The sequence below is a fragment of the Thermobia domestica genome, chromosome 9 (assembly GCF_964235325.1).
Source record: "Thermobia domestica chromosome 9, izTheDome1.hap1.1, whole genome shotgun sequence".
Classification (NCBI taxonomy): Eukaryota; Metazoa; Arthropoda; class Insecta; order Zygentoma; family Lepismatidae; genus Thermobia; species Thermobia domestica.
Genome location: NC_137462.1, coordinates 5039631 through 5050500, shown reverse-complemented (window position 1 = coordinate 5050500; position 10870 = coordinate 5039631).

Here is a 10870-nt window from a genome sequence, read left to right as displayed (position 1 = left end):
CAGTAAAGCCACAGTAATGGAGTGTTTTTCCGTGATCTTAGTTCAAGCGCATAATTATTATCGTGGACGCGCGTACTTCCTACAGACACACCCCAGCGGAGGCCCACAAGCTCTTCGTATCATTATACGAGTTAGATGCAATTCGTGTTTTTAGTGGCCCCTAGACAATTTGGTTGTTTTTTTCTTTTATTATTATTATTATTTTGCACTCTGATGGGAACACTCGGTCGAAAAGGTGTAACAGCTTTTATAGGCCAGCCATTTTGAATGAGGTTTTTCTTTGGTTTTCCTCATCCATACAAGGCAAATGCCAGGATGGTACCTAACATAATAGCCCAGACTGCTTATTTCCCTCCACATTCCTTTCTTCTTCTGAAATTCCCAGAGCAGCGTGATCGACGAGGGACGTCATCCATAATATGTGTGACAAGCTAATATGGCCATATATACCGAAAACCCAGAAACAAGGGCGCCGATTCTGAGGGGGCCCGGGCCCCCCAAAGCTGATGTGGGCTCCCCTTATTGTATTTAAGAATATACAATATTTGGCATAATTTTAATGCAATTTGTCTTAAAATCCTCACATATGCCTTCTGCATCTGAATGGGCCCCCCAAATTTACAGAGAAATAGGCGCCCTTGTCCAGAAATCTAATTCCTAATCCTAATCGTAATAGAAAACTCGTCGAAGATATTGTGCTAAGAGATTCCATATTACCTTCGTTTGTTTTATTAATGATATACTTTCTTCAACATTTAACCATTCAGGCTCTGATTTCAAAGTACACCAAGTTAACCGATATATACCTTTATCTTTCTTGTTTTGTACTTTGATTTATCTTGGAAAATAGATAGTTTTTGACCTATTCTTCGTGAATTTAGTGTCATTTCTTTTTGCTGATCTCCCATTGGCTAACTATAATACTGAGTCTAAAACGACCCAGCGGGGAAATATATAAGCTTTAACAATTACACGTAAGTTGGTCGTTTTCGACCCGGGGGGTTAAATGGGTTAATATGCTAAGATCTGAAAACTGCTTTCCCCATAAAATTAGATAACCATACGATACAGTGCAGAATGTGTAAACATAAGAAACATCTATCCTTAACTGCTTTGTTAGATTCATACATGTCCTTCAACCAGTGGCGTAACTACATTTTATAGGCCCCCTGCAAGAAAATATCCAGGGCCCCCGCCTTAACAACATTTTTTGTGGAATGATAGATAACATAAAAACTATACTTCAATGTATCTGTAAATAATGAGTTAAATGCATGCAACCACTAGGTCTAAATGTTCATAAATGGAAACCACTTTGTTATACATATAATTTATTCAATAAGCTTCAGAATGGAAGATGGACTTACCTCTTTGCAGTAAGTGACGTCAGTCGTCATGAAGAGTAGCAGGAATTAATTGAATAGTTTCCTTCTTCCTATGATGTGAGCAAAATCCTTTACTATCTCCCGTACATCCATTTTTTCAGCTTCGTCCGCATTTATTGAGAGCAGTGCTAGATTACTTAATCTATTTTGACCCATTATGCTTCTTACATAGTTTTATTATTATTATTATTATTATTATTATTATTACTTTCAACTTTGAAAACGACCTCCGCAGAACTGACAGAGAGCGTCAAAAATAGCAAATACGCGGTAGTAAGTTCTGAAAAGCTAGACACCAATGACTTATATTTCATAATTAAAAGCCTTGATTGATCAAACGCAAAATTTCTGACACTTAATTCAGATTTCACTGTTTCACAAAGCAAGTTACTTCCACCGGAAAATAAGAACCAGTACTGTACATCTTACTGGAAATTGTTTGAAGTATCGGTGCCCTTCTTAGACTTTCATCATCAGTGAGATGAATTATACTGGCAGGAAACAGAAAGAAAAATTTGGATATTGTATCACGCAAAGATGCAGAACGACAAAATGTAACTGTGAATTTCGTAGACGTTAATTCTAAAGTTTGATTCAGTCACTGGGACGACCCACAACTTATCAAAATAACGTTTAACTTTTTTGAATCATTTGCTTCTAAATGATGTCTGAACATTCCACTTTTCACACAGTTAAATTACTAGTTATACTTTCGGCGCTTTCATCAGTTACTTGTACTAACTTCATGAAATGTTCATTAACATTTAAGTCATTTGGTTCATCATATTCATCTAGGATTATTTCAACGTAGCGATTAACAACACTTAATTGATCTTGCTTTGAAATATCTTGGGTGGTGTCCACGATAATAGAAAAAGTGGAAACGAATTCACATTTTGAACTAAGGTTAGTTGAAGACGGATACCAAGACTGTGAATTTCATTATGTATAGCAGGACTTAAGTATTTAATATGACCTTTTGGTGTGTTTATAATTTGTTTCATGATAGGATCGTATTTAGCAAGTGCTAAACCTGAAATTAAAAAAAAAAAAAAGTTCCCACAATAACTTTCATTTATGCTAGGAAAATTTTTGCTATTATTACTATACAGTAATCAGCCTATCTAGCACCTGGCATCACAAATTTCTTCGTACTTGTTTCTCGGGTTCCTCATCAATATACTTAGGATACGCCTCCATTGCTTCCGAATGCGATTGCGAATGCGAATGCTAACTACGAATTATGTGCCTCTACTAGAAGTTTTGCGAATGCGAATCAAGTCGCAATGTCTCTTTCAAAGCTTCAATGTGAAATATTTTTGCTTGAAAATTCGTATCTTAAAGTCTTGAGAGCGCAAAGTAGACGAATGTGGATAAATGACATATATTTTTTTTAATCAAGAAATCAGGAGGGAGAACTTGAGTTATTGCTTTAGCTAGAGCAGCAAGAAGAAAAGTTTTTAGAGTATTTTAGAATAAAACCTGCAATATTCTATTACATACTTCACAAAATCTCACCTGCACTTGAAAAACACTCACATTTTCGAGAGTGTCTCCCTGAGAAGAATCGTTTGGTTTTGACATTAAGATAAAAAGAAATATTTTTCTTGTATCTATTAATATACCATCAGTTTTGTTTGTTAAGCGAATATACAATTAATTTAGATCTTATATATATATATATATATATATATATATATATATATATATAGGGTCGGATCCAGGATTTTCTGAGGGGGTACACCATAACTACCAAAACACCTAGTCTCATTGAAACTCTTCAAAGTGACATGTGACAATATTCTTTACACCTGATACATAGAACGGAGGGTGGATGTATTTTAAACAGGGTCGCAAGTGATATGTAGGAAAAATCGTTCTCTCTTTCTGGCTTCTGTTTTCTTTCCTAGTTGACAAATGTGATATTGCTTTGCTTGGTGAATCTTTTTCCCTCAACCTTCAGAAAATCGACTTAAACTATTACTTTTGCAAAACCCTTTTTCTTTTAAACCCCAAAAGTTAACATGACAGCAGAAATATTCGGAAAGTGTTGCTATTTTCAGTGCTAGCTTCTCATTTTAGGTAGTGTATATTTACATCGGAGGGAGTGCACGTGCACCGGTGCACTCCCCTAAATCCGGCCCTATATATGGAAACATACAATTTAATTCAAATAATGTAGATGTTACAAATTGCAGCAATTTTTAAATGTTCATAAATTGCCAACTACACACTATTAATTCCCTCAATTTGTAATTATACATGAACATATGATATAATCAAAGCGGCTCGTGAGGGAACTTACGTCGGTGAAAAAATAATGTTTTATTGCTTCGAACTAGAAGGAAGAAAACATAGTCATTCGTATATACAGTTAGTACGGCTAACTATCTCCTTTCGCTTTGTTTGAAGCGATAAAACTTTAATTTTTTGTCGATATGACTTCCCTCAGGTGCTAACTCTGAATATAATATAATACAGTATAACCTTGATACCGTGGAAAAATGGAAAAGCACTAGTCTGGGATTTCACATGTTCCGATACGTTTTCTTCTTTCCCCCATACCCCATTCTTCAATTCATGCAGGTCTCGTCGCCGCTCACAGAGAATCAGACAAAAGACTAACACAAATCTATTGGACAAATATAGGTTTGTAGCAGTAGCAATAGAAACCAGTGGGTCTTGGGGTCACGAAGAATCTAATTTCATTAATGAAGTTGGCCATCGAATAGCGATCAAAACTGGTGATCCCCGAGCTACTGCATTCCTTTTCCAACGTATTAGCATCGCCATCCAACGCAGGAATCTGTCATCGATCTTAGGCACATTACCTCCTGGTAAAGAACTGGACGAAATTTTTCTTCTATAACCCACAATAAGACGGAAGTACAGACATCCTAGGAACCACTTTGACGACGTTCATGAAGAATGTTTTGAATCCAGTTTGGATAAATATAATGTGGCTAAACATATAATGTAGAAAACAAAACTGGAAGGTTATACGCCAAATGTCAGACTATGACCTTGGTGAATTTAGGAGCTCGAAGGGAAGTAAGTCCAGTCCTTAACAATGTCGGTGTTAGTCAGAGACTAAAAGCAAAAATTATTAAAGTAACAAAGATCATAGTACGAGTATATGATCCAAATATATATAATATAATATAATATAATAGGCATATATTCCGAAGTTGGGCGTCCGCTTTCGCCACGTATTTTCGCTGTTATCTCCTTTCCACACTTTCTGCAATTTGTTATTAGGTTCATTAATCCGTGCTCTTCACAAACTTTTAAAAGATTTTGCTCGTTATCAACGTATTGCTTCACAAATGTTAACTGTTAGTTAATTCCCCTTGTACATTCGCCATGTTGATAACATAAATGCTCGTTTCTTTCCCACAATGCAACTGTTCAGTTACCTTGCGCCAAGTAGTTCCCTCCGCTCACCGTGTAGTGCCATGTTTATAACCGCTTATATATAAGAAATAAACAGATTTTTCGAGACTCTTATATATTATCAAGCACACAAATGATCAAAGTATCCATTTCTTTCCTGTAAATTTTAAAAATTTTGATGGAAACGGACGCCCAACTTTGGAATTTAACCCATATAATAATATCGCAAGGGGTCTATATCAATTTATACAATTACTATATTGGCTGCTTTGTACTTTTGAAACCATTTTCTTCTGGAATTTAATTCACCTTAAAAAATGCATACAAATTTATGAGAAACCTAAGATGAAGTAATAGACAATAGAATAACAATGTATTTTTTTTCACTTTTTCTGAAATTTGTATTTAAATAAAGAAACATGGTAATTAGGAACACTTCCGAGTGATGATGTTTGATATTTTTGTATTCTGAAACCACTGAGCAATGTTACATAATATGTTGAACAGTTTGATAGATCAGTCCTTCTGATGCATAAGATAACTCACTTGGCGATGCAGATGTAGAAGAACGTGATGGCAGTATTGAGGAAATTGTTTCCTCCAATTGTTGTTCATCAATAAAATCTTGCTGAGGGCTAGAGGGTACGGCGAGCTTCCTATGTGTCGGGATTGATTTTTAAAATGGGTGCAAACTCATTAAAAACTGGTAATCACTGTAATTGAGCATAGCATTATTTTCGAGATACATTATCTTTTTTCTTCCAACGGCAATAGTTTTTCAGTGACGCCGAATGACTGTTTTTTAGAAACTGGCTTCTTAAAGTGCTTGGTCGCACTGGCTACATGAGTATTTTCATGGGATGGTCCCGGCAACAATAATTCGTCTGGAACAGTCTAATCTGTGGTGGCAATTGTCTGTTGTTCCTCCGAAGGCGATAACGTTTCTGCATTTTCCGAAGCAGTATTTCCTGAGGAAACTCTTGGTATCATTGTTTCAGAGGGAAGTATTAAAAATTTAAAATGAAGCCAGGATGATGCCAATTGTGAACTAGCTGCGTCACCCGAACGACCTGACTTCTCTCTCTTTAAATTCCTTCCTAAATGTGTCTCGTACGTAATCCTCTCCATCTGGCTCTCAACTTCGCATCTGAAAATATTAAATATGTAATATTCAGTATTTTTAGTCTCTCAAAATAATAAAGCATAACACTCAAGTAAATTTATAAACTTTGATTAATCTCTAATTTGCATCCGGAAAGAAAGAGTAAAAGCCAGTGGCGGCACGTTTTACTTTCTTGGGGAGAAAGGGACGGCAGACATTTTTGAGGGGGGGGGCAGTTATTTCTTTGTAGATCGAAAATATTTTTACATTACTTCAGCTATAATACAACATGTCTGGAAGTCTTGCTTCCCCTCTAGCGTCGTCACTGGTAAAAGCAATCAGTCTATTAAATAGATTGTTTTTAAATCTGTCTGGACATAAGTGCTACGTAAGATTTTCTTTTAACACTTAAGGTAAAATCAGGGTTCAGTCCTGTTCATACATTATATATTAATTTTGTTTGGTGCTCCGCAGCGACATTGGAAACATTAACCTTGGGCTACAAAACCATTTATATCTATACTGGTACTTCAATTTGGGATACCATACCTTTCCATACGCGTTCAGATATGAATTGAGTCTCATGCAGCAAGGAGGGGTATGGCGAACCAGATGCCAAATGTTCAACGAAAATTTTGTTTCTCCATCAGACATCGAACTCGGGACCACGCGTATAGGCATGTTATTCAATACAGTTCTTCAACATCTTTTTTAAAAGTAGTTTTGGATTTATTAATTTACTGTTCAGAATTCGATTTTTTTAAGTTTTATGTCCCACAATTATGACCCTTAGGCTAAAGGAGATGGATGAATAATGGAAGGGAAAGACTTGATGGAATGTGAGAGGAACTGGAGAATCTTAGGCTAGTTTTAGACGGAAGCGTTTATCGTAGCATTTCCCGTAGCAAAAATCGTATCATCGATATCCTACCGTGTAAAGTAGCAAATGCTATAGCATTTCCCATGTCATGGCATATCCTATGGCATTTATTGTCAATAGAACCTGCTCTATTTCGTAGTATTTTTTCCAGCATTTCTGGTCCGATTACAACGCCATGGTGTGTTAAAAGTAAGCGAAACATTTTGTGCCAAATATCCATGCTCTTTGTTTTGTGTGGGAAATTTAATTGTAGTAAACAAAAATGAGTTGGAGTAGGGATGCTCTTTGCTCACATACTTCTTTGTGGTTTCTTTTCTTTTTTTTTTTTTAATATAACCGGCGAGAACTGTTGTTACAACCACTATAGCTTTAGTTTTGGAGCCATAATTGTGCTCTTCTCCAGTGATTTGTTTGCTACGTCACGACAAGATGCTTATCAAAATACTACCGTGTAAAAGCACCATATACTTTTGATGCCATAGAATATTATACGAGATTTTTGGCAGCATATCTGGTAGGAGAAATGCTTTCGTCTAAAACTAGCCTAAAGAAATCACTCACGATGTTGTCTGCACAAATTCACATGGTCTGGAATCGAACCAATAACCCCAGATGTTAGCGCTCTATAACATAGATTAATTAATGTAATTAATTTGTCTATAGCAACCACCACATCCCTTTAAGAATTCAACAACTGGATGTAGACACAATAAAATATTATTTACATTCTGAAACTTCGCTCCATTATTGAAACAAGTGCTAAAATGATTAGAAAAGCGCGATAGAACATTGTTTTGATTCTTGTGCGTATATCACCTCTGAGGGTGTCGTGCTTACGTCATAATTCAACGAAGGAACGTGAGCATAGACAAAAAAAAAAAAAATACAAGTACGCAGTCAATATGTCACCATACTATTTATTTATGCTAGTAGAATTTGCTGACGGAGCTAAGGAATTTTGTTTTCTTCCTTTCTCTCTCTCCCTCCTTCTTTAAAGGGCAATCCTCGAAAGTGGTTAAAGCGCTGTTTCTGTCTCGCAGTTTCCTGCCTGAATGTTTAATTTTTAAACATGATGCCGTGTAGAAATTTCCTTTACCATTTCCTCTGCTTGCATATTATAGAATATTCGTATGTATGAGTACTATGTATTGCTAATAATAGAGGCGTCAGCTGAAAAGGAGGGACTTGGGAACATTTCCCCTATTTTAAAAAAAAATTAAATTGTAACAGTATTTTAAGACCAGAAGAAAATATGTAACCATGTATGAGAGATTAAAAAATATTTAAAAATAAATCAAAACTAGTGAACAGGCCGTTGCAGAGAAGGTAGTCGAGCTTGCGAGATCCCTTACTTAATGTAAACTTGTACCAACTGATGGCATTATAAACATATCCTTCTTTTTCTTCTTCTTTTTTGTTACGTGAGGGATATAATCACAACGTTAGTTATCACATTTAAAGGAAAATAAGGGGATACGGTGATTTACTAGTAAAGTGCTCAACTATGGCGCTAGGAGTTCTTAGTTCGATCCCAGGCCATGTGAGTTGATGGTGAACATCATGTTGTCCGTTGGTTTTCTCGGGATTCTCCAAAGTCCTCTCACATTCTCATTCTATCAATTCCTTTCATAATAATTAACTAATCTCTGTCTCATTTAGCCTGCAGGACATAAAGTAGGACGTAAAACTTAACAAATATTTCATTTTGTTTTTAAGTAAACATATTTTATTGTAGTAAAAAGTATTCTATACATATCCTTATCCCCTCTTTCTTTTCATTTCAGGTACTTGGCCACTGGAATGTCATTTCGTGCATTGTCATTTTTTTTTCGAGTTTCCAATACAACAATAGGAAGAGTTGTTTATGAACCATGTAAAGTTATTTATAATTACTTCGTAAAGGATCTTTTACCCTCGCATCTATGGATTATTTGGAAGAGGTGTCGAACAATTTCTTTAAGAAATTGATTAGATGGACTGAATTACTATTTTAATTACTATATATTTGTGTTTACCATCTAGTATTATACAATTGGAATTTAATTATTTTTGGATGATTCAAAATTTGCTGCTAAGATATTCATTTACAGTATAAAATGTGTTTTCTAATAGCAGTTTGCGCACTGAGTTCACAAAGAAACTCTTTCCATTACTATTTTTTATGTAGCCAGGTAGTTTAATATACAAATTTACACCCATGTACATATGTGATTTTCCGTATGTAGATGTTCTATGATAAGTTATCTTTTCCACACGTAACGTAGTTGTATCACCATCTCTTTTAATATTATCTAAATGATCCCTAAGTAATTTTGAGAAGTTCAAATATGTATAAACTGTGGAAGTTCAAATATGTGAAGAAGGAACTGTCATCATATTCAATGATTCAAATGATTTCTTACAGCTGGTAGGTTTCGGTGATTTAGTAATGGAACTTTCGATGGAACTTTCCTAATTGTTACGGTTCCATTTATGGGAAGTACATCCGCTTGCAATGTCCATCAAATTTTGGAAGCATGTATTACAATTATAATCGTTTCTATTCCATTGCCCTTCAAGCCGTAGCTGACGCTGATTACGGATTTTTATTTATCGATGTTGGCCATTATGGAAAAGAAGGCGATGATGGAATATTTTGTAAATCCAGTCTTTATCACTTGTTAGAAACTGGTGATTTTGGTATTAGGAGGAAAAAAGAGCTACCCAGAACAACATTGCCGTATTTCTTTTGGGGGGACGAAGCCTACCCTCTGAAAACTTACATGAAACCTTACCCAAACAGAAATTTACAATGCGAGCAACAGCATTTACAATTATCGTTTGTCACGCGCAATTATGTTTGTAGAGTGTGCCTTCGGCATTATGACAAGCAAATGGAGAATCTTAACAAAGGCAATTGAAGCAACACCAGAACATGCAGATGATATAGTGAAATGTGTTTGTGTACTTCATAACATTATAATTGATAAAGAAAGTGTTCATCTCGCTACTCTTCTTCATGTGCAAGACGCAGTAGCAAGACAAGCTCCTAGACCAGAGCAGTCTCGAGTTCGACAGGCTTGAATTGGCCAAAACAGAGGAAATATTGCAGCACACAACATTCAAGAAGCACTTACAATTTACTTCAACAATCAGGGAAGGAAACCCCAACAAATAAGTGTTGAATAAATTCGAAGTTCGGTATAAAATCATAAGATACATATCAAATCTTTAACTATTACAATCATAGTGTTCAGGGTGGATATAACGAGGGGCGAATGTGTGCTTGCCCCTTCCAGATATTCAATGCTTTGATTTGTTTTTAAATTTTCTACAAGACGACGTACCTTGTTTGTAATCAATTGAAATGAATGTGAATTTTAGTTTCAACATTAAATACGAATAAGGACTATTGTCAAGAAGTATCGCACTTTTTCACAATTGTAAAGAGGATTATAGTTAATAATTTTATTTCATAAATGTATTTCTCATTTTAAAAAGGTAGAAACTTTTTTTTTTTTAATCTGCATCTCTCCGGGCAGGCATGAACGCAGAAATTTATTTCGGAAGGAGTCCAAACTCAGCATGAGAACAAATTGTATATAAATATGTAAAATTAGGCAAAATTTCATGAAAAGTCGGGATTTCGAGGGATCCCGACAGGGTCCTATCCCTGCGTACGTCCCTGCCCCCGGACATAATCTTATTTACTATTGACTTTAAGCAAAAGAATAGGGGTTATACATAGGGGAAAACAATATACCAAAATCCGTTATTTATTTGTGGATTTTGTAAAAGGGGGGAATATTTATAAAGGATTGCTACTAAAACGTGAAGTTGAATTATTGTACTTTATAACAGATTATATAGCCTATGAAAGGGGTATTTTACCTGGGAAGACTGAACTAAGAGACAAGGAAGTCAAAACTTAGAAGGGGGGAAATTCCCAGGCTTCCCTGGCTTAATTTTACATTTCACATGCTGTAGGATGCACTCTACCTAACCTTTTTGGGGAACGAAGGGGACATGTCCTCCCAATCTTGGACCTGGGTGGACTGTTCCCCCAATAATCTGACTTAAAAAATGCTTTTTGGGATCAGTGTGATGATTTGTGTCCGATTGCCACAAAGC